The sequence below is a fragment of the Neomonachus schauinslandi genome, chromosome 13 (assembly GCF_002201575.2).
Source record: "Neomonachus schauinslandi chromosome 13, ASM220157v2, whole genome shotgun sequence".
In the NCBI taxonomy this organism is placed as follows: Eukaryota; Metazoa; Chordata; class Mammalia; order Carnivora; family Phocidae; genus Neomonachus; species Neomonachus schauinslandi.
In genome coordinates, this window is record NC_058415.1 from 93,450,432 (window position 1) to 93,461,929 (window position 11,498).

An 11,498-nucleotide genomic window follows, 5' to 3' on the forward strand; every position below is an offset into this window, starting at 1 on the left:
GAAACTTGGCCTGTGGGGTAAGTGGACCCCGTCCCCCCACTGGACAGCAAGTTGTGGGCATCTAAAACAAGCCCCCACAGGGTTTGGCTTTGAGCAGCCTGGTGTTCGTGTCCGGGGCTGTGTCACCTGCTCTTGGAGAGCTCCGTGGTGTTGATGTCCCTAAACCCGCCCTGTGGATAGGGCCCGGGGATGGGGCGGGGGGGAGGGGTCTCTGCTCTCGCAGGGCACAAACTGCAGGTAGCAGTGTGGGCCTCTGGCTCGGAGGTGGGGTGGGGTGACGAGAGGCCCTCTGGCTGAGGCCTCCCAGAGGGGCAGCTAAGCTAGAATGTGAGCAGAGTCACCCCGGCTGCACCTCTCACTGCCAAACAGAACACGCGAGAACTGGAGAGAAACCAGGAAACCCACCAGCGGTGCCCCTTCGTGGCCTCCCTTCGTCTGTGTGGACGTTTGTCCTGTCTGCGACCTCTTGAGTGGCTGCAGTTAAGTCCCTGCTGACGTGCATGTGGATGTTGACTGACGGTGCTGGGAGGAAGAGCTCCGTGCGCCATCCTTGTGTGGTTCTTCTCTTAGAGAAGGGGTCAGAGGGCATTCCACAGAATACGTTCTGGAAGCGATCCCCAAAAACCCACCCATAAAATGTATGCCAGCCTTTGTCTCCAACAGGGTACACTGGAGGGTACCTCACACACCTTGTTGTTATGCTTCCACTCTTTCCAGTCAACCAGAGCAAAACGATACCTCAGTGTCTTATATTTTACACTTCTTTGGTGGTGGATCAACCTGTCTCTGTGTGTTGCGGATTGGCCTTTTCCTCTAATGTGAATTTCTGCAAGTTTTCATTGTAGTGTTCACGTTTCCCTTACTAATTTGTATGAACTCTTTATGTATTGTAGCTTTGAACCCCACTGAATTTAAGCTTTTTATGCGGTAAAATCTGACTGTGACTGCTGATTGTGCACTGTATTTAGAAAAACCTTCTCTGCTTCCAAATTATAAAAACAGTCTCCAGCAGTTTTTCCGGTATTTTATTTTTCAGTTTAGCTCTTGAATCTAGGTGGGATTTGTTTTGTGTAGGGTGTGAAATAACTATAAATTTAATACTTAGAAAATTGAGGTATGGTTTACATATGGAGAAATGCATGGATTTTATGTGTATAACTCAGTGAGTTTTGACAGATACCTTTGCCCATGTAACCCATCCCTTACCAGAGAATAGGACATTCCCATCTATCACCCGGGAAGTTTCTTTCTGTTCTTCCCGGCTGGTTCCTGTCTCCAAGAGGCATCTCCTGTTCAGGTTTCTTTTTTCTTTTCTTTTCTTTTTTTTTTTTTTTTAAAGATTTTATTTATTTATTTGAGAGAGAGAGAATGAGAGACAGAGAGCATGAGAGGGAGGAGGGTCAGAGGGAGAAGCAGACTCCCCGCCGAGCAGGGAGCCCGATGCGGGACTCGATCCCGGGACTCCAGGATCATGACCTGAGCCGAAGGCAGTCGCTTAACCAGCTGAGCCACCCAGGCGCCCCTGGGTTTCTTTCACCATAGGTTTGTTTTTTCCTTTTGTGGAACTTCATATAAACGGAACCATGCTGTAGATGACTCTGTCCTAGCTTCTCTTGCTCAGTTTTGTTTTTTTTTTTTTGGCTCGCATTGGTTTCTGTCGAAGCGAATTCCATAGTAAGGATATGCCAAATTTGTTTACCCATCCCCCATTGCACGAACATTTGTGTCTCTAGTTGGGGCTATTATCAGTAAAGCACCTGTGAACATTCTGGTACAGACTGTTTGTGCGCAGGTGATTTTGTTTGTCCGGGGAATAATCCCTGGATGCAGATTCCACACCAGTCATGTGTGAGACAGCTCTGCTTGTGTCCCCGCTAATACTAAGTGCTTCCCATCTTTAATTTTGCCTACTCTGGTGGGCGCATAGTGGCATTGTGGTTTTTATTTGCATTCCCGATGGCTAATAATGAGCACCTTTTCAGACACTTCTTGTCCATGTGTAGATCTTCATTTGTAAAGTATTCGGCCTTTTGTGTATTTTTTAATTGGACTATCTTTCCATTACGGAGCATACGAGTTCTTTGTGTATTGTACATACAGGTCCCTGTCAGAAGTGTTTAAATGTTTTCTCTCAGTCTGTTACTTTGTGTTCATTTTCTTAAGAGCAGAAGTTTATAATTTGGGGCAAGTCCAATGTCTCTTCTGGGTGGGGGAGAGGTATTTTCTCTGTCCTACTCCAAGGTTGGGAAGATCATCTGCCATTTTCTTCTAAAGCATTATAGTTTCAGATTTTATATTTTGGTGTGTGATCCATTTTCAATGAATGCTTGAGTAAAGAGGGACGTAGAGGACATTCCTGTCCAGTGTGGGCTTTCAGTAGTTCTGTACTTACTTGATTTTTAAAAAAAATTTGAAGTCTCCCACTGAAATGCTTTGGTTCCTTTGTAGAACATTAATTGATATGTGCATGTGGACTCCATTTATGATTATTTGCCTATCTTTATGTTTTTATTACTGTAGCTTCATTTTGAATATCAAAATCACATGTGGTATAAATACTCCAAATTGTTCTTATTCTTAAAGATGATTCTTTAGCTATTTTAGCTATCCTAGGGCCTTTGAATTATTTTTTTAAGATTTTTTATTTATTCATTTGAGAGAACAAGCAAGAGCATGAGCAGAGGGGAGGGGCAGGGGTGGAGGGAGAAGCAGACTCTCCACTGAGCAGGGAGCCCGACAAGGGGCTTGATCGCAGGACCCCGGGATCATGACCCCAGCTGAAGTCAGACGCTTAACTGACTGAGCCACCCAAGCATCCTGGGCCTTTGTATTTTTATGTAAGTTTTAGAAAGAGCATATAAATACTTAATAACAACAACAAAAAGCTGGTGGGCTTTTTTAAACTTTTAAAATCAACTTCGTTGAGATATAATTCACGTATCATAAAATGCACTCATTTTAAGGGTTCCATGAATTTTGACGAATGTAAGTACTCCTGTAACTACTACCACCACAATCAAGATGTAAAGAGCACCTTCACTGCCCCCCAAAACTTCCCAGGGCCTCTTTGAAGTCAACCTGCCCCAGGGGAGCTGATCTGCCCTTGTCAGTACAGATGAACAGTTCCCGTTCTAGAATTTTCTATAATTGGAACCGTACAGCACGCACTTCGTTATCTCACAATTTAAAAATATATGTTAAGCCAAAGATGCCAGGTAGAATCTCACACTTTCAGGAGAGCTGCAGGACAGGACAAAGAGCCTTGCTTCTCTGAACCATTTGAGGATAGCCAGCTTGATGCTCCGTTGTCCCTCCAAGGACGTCCTCCTGTGTGACCAACACCAGGACGGTGCTGCTCTGCTCCCGTAGACCCCATGCGGCATTTGCCTCCATCCAGCCCCACTCGCCGGAGCACGTGGGTCCAGCTCGGTACCCTGTTGCATCTAGTGGTCCTGTGTTTTCAATCATCTTCAATCCGGAACAGTTGTGTCTCCTTGGTTTTCACTTCCGAAGACTACAGGTCAGTTTGCTTGTAGAAGGCCCTCTCTTTGGATTTGTCCATGTCCTCTGGGTTAGATGCAGGTTGTGCATCTTTGACAGGAATGCCACGGAAGGGGGACCGTGTTCCCAGCACGTCCCGTCAGGTGGCCTGCGAATCGGATTTGGTCCACGTACTGACAAGGCGACCTTTAGTCATTTGATCACGATGGTGTCTGTAAGCCTCTCCCACGGCAGTCTCTGTTTTCCTGTTGAAATTCATGAATATTCTATGGAAAAGCACTTGGAGACTGTGTGAAGATCCCATCCTTCACCACACGTTGAACTTATTTGTAGGCATACGGACTCACAATTTCCTATTTGATTCAGTGGGTTGTAATCTTACTATTATTTGCGTGGGTGCCGAAAATGTCAAAAATTGGACGTGGTGGGCACTCTTTCAAGGTTGCTTCGGTCTCCTTTTGACATGTCTTGTCCTTCGTGAGCACATCTTACTTTATGGCACGTCAAAATGTCCCAGGCTCATTTTCTGCCTCCAACCTGGTAGTAGCCCATTTTCCGAAATTTAAATTGGCCAGTTTTGCTACTTACTTTCTCTCTATCTCATCTGTTCTTCGCCGTTGTTTCTTTTTTTCCGCTTTCTTTCCTATTAAATCCATTCTATCTCCTCAATTGGCTTATTAGCTGTACCCTTTGTTGTTTAGAGATTGCTCCAGGGTTTACAATATGAATATGCATCTTCCATTCAGCACAGTCCACCTTCATATAATATTACATTGTACCCTGTTACGTATATAATATCTTACATCTCACATGAGAACTTGACAGCAGGATAATTCCACTCCCCCAAACCTTTGTGATACTGTCATACATTTTACTCCCTACAGTTTATACCCCAAGACATTGTTACTACTTTTGCTTTAATTAGCCATTTATTATTATTTTAATTTGTGGCTTGTGTACTCATTTTTTCACTGGTTTCTCTTTTTTTTTTTTCTTGTAACGGTTTTATTAAAATACTCGAGCATGCTTGTTTGATTGTATTTGGCTTTATTGTGCTTTGCAGACACTGCGTGTTTTACGGACCGAAGGTCTGTGGAGACCCTGCTTCAGCAGGTCTGTCGGGACCATTTCTCCAGCAGCATCTGCTCACTTCTTGCCTCTGTGTCACATTTTGGTAATTCTCGCAATATTGCAAAATTCTTCATTATTCTATTTGGTATGGTGATCTGTGACCACAGACCTTTGAAGTTACTACTGTGCTTGGGGCGCGAGACCCACGCCGTGTAAGATGGCGAACTTACCCGGCAAGTGTGTGTTCTGACTGCTCTGTCGCACGGCTGGTCCCCGGCTCTCTCCCCTCCTCAGACCACCCTGTTCCCTGAGGCACAGCAGTTCTGAAATTGGGCCAGTCAGTAAGCCCTCAGTGGCCTCTCAGTGCTCCAGCAGAGGGAAGACTTGCAAGGCCCTCACCTTAAATCAGATGCTAGGAAGAATTCAGCTGAGTGAGGAAGGCCTGTCGGAAGCCAGGCCTCCTGCACCAAACAGTAGCCACGTTGTGAATGCAAAGGCAGCGTTGTTAGAGGACATCGCAGGTCCCGTTCCTTTGAGCACACAGCGATAAGAAAGTGAAGCAGCCTCCCTGCTGACGTGGAGAAAGTGTTAGTTGTCTGGATGGAGCATCAACCAGCACAGCCTCACCCAGATCAAGGCCCTGACTCTTCTGTTCTGCACAGCCTGAGGAGGTGAGGAGGCTACAGAAGAAAAGTCTGAAGTCAGCAAAGGTGGATTCCTGACGTTTAAGGAGAGACGCCACCTCCATGACATGAGGGCAGGTGGAAGCAGCCGGTTACCCACGAGGTGCGGTCGAGATCATTCATGAAGACGGCAACACTAAACAACAGATTTTCAGTGTCGACAGAACAGCCTCTGCTGGAAGAAGATGCCATCTAGGACTGTCAGAGCGAGAGAGGAGTCAGTGCCTGGCTTCAAAGCTTCAGGGGTCAGGCTGACTCTCTTGTCAGCCACTAAAGTACCTGGTGGCTTGCAGTGGGAGCTGGTGCTCGTTGACCTTTCTGAAAATCCCTGGGCCCTTGAGAGTCGTGCTCCATCTCTGCCTGTGGTCTGTAAATGGAGCAAGGCCTGGATGACAGTGTGGTTTGCTGAACACTGGAAGCCCACTCTTGAGACCTCCTGCTCAGGAAAAAGGGTTCCTTTCAAAATATGCCTGCTCCGTGACTCTGTACCTGGTCCCCAAGAGCTCTGATGGAGGCGCACGATGAGATGAATGTTTTCATGCCTGCTAACATACCCTGCATTCTGCAGCCTGTGGGTCAAGGAGTACTTCCCACTTCCAAGTCTTAGAGTTTAAGAAATACATTGCGTAAGGCCGTAGTGATTCCTCTGATGGATCTGGGCAAAGTAAATTGAAAACCTTCTGGAAAGGATTCATCATTCTAGATGCCATTAAAAACACTCTGAATTCATGGGAAGAGGCCAAAATGCCATGATAAACAAGAGTTTGGAAGAAACGGACTCTGAGGAGTTCAGGCCTTCAGGAGATTTCACAGCTGCAGGTGTGATGGAAACAAGAGAACCAGGATCAGGAGCGGCCGGAGGTGCGCAGGCTCGTGGTAGGCCGTCTGCAGCTGAGGGGCTGCTTCCTGTGGCTGAACAAAGACAGTGCTTTCTGGAGAGGGAAAGTACCCCTGGTGAAGATGCCGTGAAGACTACTGAAATGACAAAGAATTTAGAATATCGTTTTATGTGATAGTTGTTGAAGCAGCAGCAGAGTTGAGAGGATGAAGTCCCACTGTGGGTAAAATGCTATCAAACAGCATCGCCTGCTACAGGGAAGTCATTCGTGAGAGGAAGAATCGATGCCGCAAGTTTCGCTGTCATCTTATTTTAGGAAACTTCCCTGGACCCCAGCCTTCAGTGCCCAGCACCCTGACCATGGAGGCAAGACCCACCCCCAGAAAACAGATTGTGATTCACTGCAGGCTGAGTTGATGGTTTGTATTTCTTGGCGCGTAAGTCCTCTTTAATGAAGGGATATGCATCACTTCTTTTTTTAGACGTAATGCTGTTGCACACTTAGTAAACTACAGTGCAGTGTAAACATAACTTCAGTATGCACTGGGAGACCACAGCCTTCGTTCGACTCGCTGTATTGTGATAGTCCGTTTATGGTGGTTTCTGGAATCTGGCCCTCCAAGGGCCTCTACCGGTTACTCTGAATATGAGAATTGTATGTTCCTCCAGGTTGAAAGCCGATGATTTCAAAAGCATTTATTGACTAGTCTTTCCTTCCCACAAACCTTAACATCTCTTCTCCTGGCTTGTGTGCTCACACGCCCTTTCCTTTCGGCCACGCTCTCCTGGTGGTTTATTCCTTTCACGCATGTGTCTTAGTTCCTTACATTTTCACATAGAAAAAATCTGTTGTCAATACAGTACAGAAAGGAAGCAAGTTTAAAGTCCACCCACCCCCAGTGTCTTCCTCATGATGAACAGTTTCATGAATATCCAAATCTTTTATGTAAAAATATATCAATAAAAAGAACAATAGCTACCATTTCTCAAGCTCTTGCTGTTTGTTTGACTCTGTTAAGTGCAATCATTTAATAATTGTGCTGACCACACAGGACAGACTGTCCTCTCCTTGACAGATGATGGAGCTGATATTAAGGACCATGCCCGCGGCCACACAGCTCAACGTGGCAGGGTCATGACTGACCCTCAGTCCAGGTCCTGGTCCCCTGGTGACCCCATCGGGTGCCGTGGTACGTCCAGGCCTTTGCCCACCTGGGGCTCTGCCTTATGTCATTGTAGGTTCTTCATGTTTATGTTTGTCCTTCTCTGTGATGCAACTTTTCATGTCCTTTGCCTATTTTCAGTGAAATTGTTAATCTTTTTATTATTAATCTGAAAGAGCTCTTTGGATAGCAAGAATATTCATCCCTTGTCTTATGCATCAATAATATTTTCCAAATGTGCTTATTTACTTTGTTTATGATGGGTTATTTAGAAATGTATATTAGGCTTTGAGTGCTTTTTTTGCTTCTGCCTTAAAAGAATTTCAAAGTCTTCTGCAGTCCAGTTCGGCAGCTTCTTCCTTTAAGTTGGTGGTTCTCAGCCCCTGCCTTGCGGTGCCGCCCGTGGGTCAGCCCACGACGCGCTGTGCAGGGGCCTCCGGACCTGGTGTCACACTTGAGCTTACGACGCCCTTGCTGCTGTCCTGGGGATATGTCACTTTACATTTGCACCAACCTCCCTAGAATTTCTCTGGAAGGGTACGGAAACAACATGGTCTACTGCCATTTTATCTTGTTAGGACTATTCTTTCATTGCTCTTTTCCATGTTCTATTTCTCATCTATTTCTCATCATTTTATTTGTTCGCTCTTTCAGATTAACTTTGTTACAAATTTGTCAACTTCCTCCCGTCGGTCTTTATAAAAATCCCGTTTCTCCAGGGGAAAATGTCCAGAAACAATGTCCAGATCCCCAGGTATGAAACTCAGGAGAGAAATCTGTATGGATTTGGGAACTACCAGGACCCAAGCAGTGGTTCTCAGTGGGGGCGACTCTGCCCTCCAGGGGACATTTGCTAGATCTGGAAACAGACCTGGTTGTCACAGCGGAGAAGTACTGTGAGATTTGCCGGCATCTAGAAGGATGCTGCCAAACAATGAAGAATCCCCTGCCTCCAAATGTCAGTGGTGTCCAGGTGGACCAACCCAGTGATGGAGAAACTAACTGAAAAGGTGGGGGTGGGGAGGGGCAGTGAGAGAGTCTAGCGCAGGCCAGTAGGAGCCCCGGAGTCACCAGCTGGGCAGTGGGGGCTGGAGAGGAGGCCAGCTGATCACAGATCTCCCAGGCTGGTCAGGGAGCTTGGATTTTGAAAGTCACAGGGAGAGTGATGTAGTAGGAGCTGTGCTTTGGACAAAAGGCTCTGGCTGCTGAGGAGAAGGGACAGGGAGCAGCCCTCCATGCTGGGCCAGGGCAGAGAGGAGGGAGGGACCAGGAGCACTTCTGGAGTTGGGGTAGGCAGGACAGGGCAGTGTGCTGGGCACAGGGAGTAGGAAGGGTCTTTAGCAAGGAGTTTTGCTACTTGTCACCCAGCATCAGGTCACAGCAGAGGACAGCAGGGAGGAGCATAGACCTCGTTCTCTTCCTCATGGGCTTCCCTTCTAGCCAGGGAAACAGGTGAAAGAGTCACAAATAAATGCACCCTAAGAATGTCCGGATGCTGTGCCGGAGAAGCAGCTGTTATGATGATGCAGCTTCTGGCTGAGACCTGAGGTGTGGACCGAGTTGTCCAGGCAGGAACAGCATGTAGCACGTGTGCGGACTTGCGGACGGCAAGGCTGGCGGCTAAGTGGCAGCCACAGAGAGCCCTGGAAGGGATGCAGGTGGGGTTGTGACGCCGTTAAGGTCGCAATTTGAACAGGCCCTTTGGCTGCAGAAAGGGGACAGGACAGGGCCACGGTGTTCCTAAGTCACAGACAGCACTGTAGGAACGTGGCCACACTGATGAAAGGAGATGGAAGGGGCCCAATATCTTTACTTTTAAAAATTGCTTGTATTTTTTTATTTAAAAGCTTTTATTAAGGTAAAATTCACTAACATAAACTTCACCATTTTAACCATTTTAAAATGTACAATTCAGTGACATTTAATAAATTCACAATGTTATGCAATCATCACCAATATCTAATTTCAGAAAATTTTCATCATTCCAAAAAGAAACCCCACACCTATTATCAATCCCTCCCCCACTGGCAACCACTAAGCTCCTTTCTGTCTCTACGGATTTCCCTATTCTGGAAACATTTCATAGAATAGAGTCATGTAATAGGGGGCTTCTCATATCTGGCTTCTTTCAGTTAGCGTGATGTTTTCCAAGTTCGTTCATGATGCAGATGGGATTAAATGTACAAGGGTTTTATTAGATGGTATTAGGTGACAATGAATAGATACTATTATTACTGGAAATAAATTGGGAGACCGTGGGGAGGGGGCTGAGGGAGCCATCAGACGGGCGCAGCTCTGACGTTTAGTGAAGACAGTGACAGAAGGCAGGGTGGGAACATCCTCCATCACTGGGCACCTGACTGGCTCAGTAACACCAGCGTGGAGTCCTTGACCCAAAGAACTGTGGCCATGGCATGAAGGCCATGATCGATTTGGAGCATATCAGCTGAGCCCCTTGTGAATTGTGTTTCTTATAGTTTGAGGACTCCTGTTTTCATGGCAGCCACAACTGTTTAAAATAATAATAATGTCCTGTGTGTGTTTCTTTTAAGAAAGGCTGAAAATTAATTAGCTAATCATCTACCTGAATAATTGAATAAACCCAAAACAAAGGAGAGGAGAAGAAATATAAAGAGTAGATATTAATGAAATAGGAAACACACATATGATAGAGACAATCAGTAAAGCCAAAAATTGGTTCTTGGACAAGATTAATAAAAATAGCAAACCTCTGGAAAGATTGAGAGAGGGAGAGAGGAAAATACGTAAGTAATAATAGGGACTTAAAAGCAAATACAGCCGTAGATACAACGTAGATTAAAAGGATGATATGAAGAACTTTGGGCTAGTACATTTCTAGAAAAACAGAACTGAATCAAACTGACCCAAGAGGAGATAGAAAATCTGAACAGTCTTATAACCCTTATAGATAGAGAATCAGCAATTAGAATAACAAAGAAAACATCAGCCCCAGCCAGTGAGTTCCACTGAACTTTTAAAGTACAAATTCTCTATAGAAATGCTCCCCAACTCACTTAAAGGACAGCATAACCTTGATACCAAACTCTGATAGGAATGGGTGCAAGAGGAAAACTGTGAGGTGATGTTCAGAGACCAGCTGTGAAAACTCCAGACAAATTGTTAGTAAACCAAATCTCACTAGTGCCTAAAGGCAATAATCAGTCATGACTAAGTTTGATCTGCCCGAGGAATGAGAGGGTGGTTTCACTTCAGGAGATCAGTTACTGTGAGCCACCATCTTAGCGTACGGGAGAAAAACCAGATGACCCTGCTAATGCCGAAGAGACATTTGGTAGGATTCATCGTCTATTCATGATTAAAACTCCTAGAAATTAAGACTAGAGGAGAATTTCCTGATCTGATGAAGGGCACCTACTTTTTATAAGGGACATAACAAACATGCTTCATGGTGAAAGGTTGAGAGTATCTTAAGATGAGGAATGAGACGGTGTGCCCACCGTCACATTTCGGGACATCATTGTACCAGCTGGCACGGGAAGATAAGAAAAAGAAACACAAGATACAAGAATTGGAAAAGGAGAAATGAAACTTTATTTTTTCAATATTATCTACATAGAAAACAAATCTAACAATAAATAGTTAGAATTAAGCAGAAAATCTAACAATGTTGCTTATACAGAATCAATATACAAAGAAAGCTGCATTTATAAATATGAGCAACAGAAAATGTGACTAAAAATTGAATCCTTTATTATAGCATGAAAATGTAAAGCACTGCAGAATAAAGCTCATATAAATGTGTAGGACCAATACTTTATGGAGAAAATTATAAAACTTATTGAAATAAACCAAAGACTGCTCAGATAAATGAAGATCTATATTTTGCTCATGCATTGAAAGTCTCAATATCACAAGGATGTATATTTGCCCCAAATTGATTCTTTTTTTTTAGATCAAGAGGGAGAGGGGTGGGGGGGGCAGGGATGGGAGGGGCCGAGGGAGAGGGAGAATCCCAAGCAGACTCCATGCCCAGCCTGGAGCCCAATGTGGGGCTCAATCTCATGATCCTGAGATCATGACCTGAGCCGAAATCAAGAGTCGGACACTTAACCCACTGCACCACCAGACACCCCCCACAATTGATCTTCTGAGTCTATGCAATTCCCGTCAAAAGTCCATTGTGTTTGAATAACCTGACAATTTGATTCTAAAAATTACATAGACAAAAGAAGAGCAAGAATAGCAAAAATTCTCCTAAAG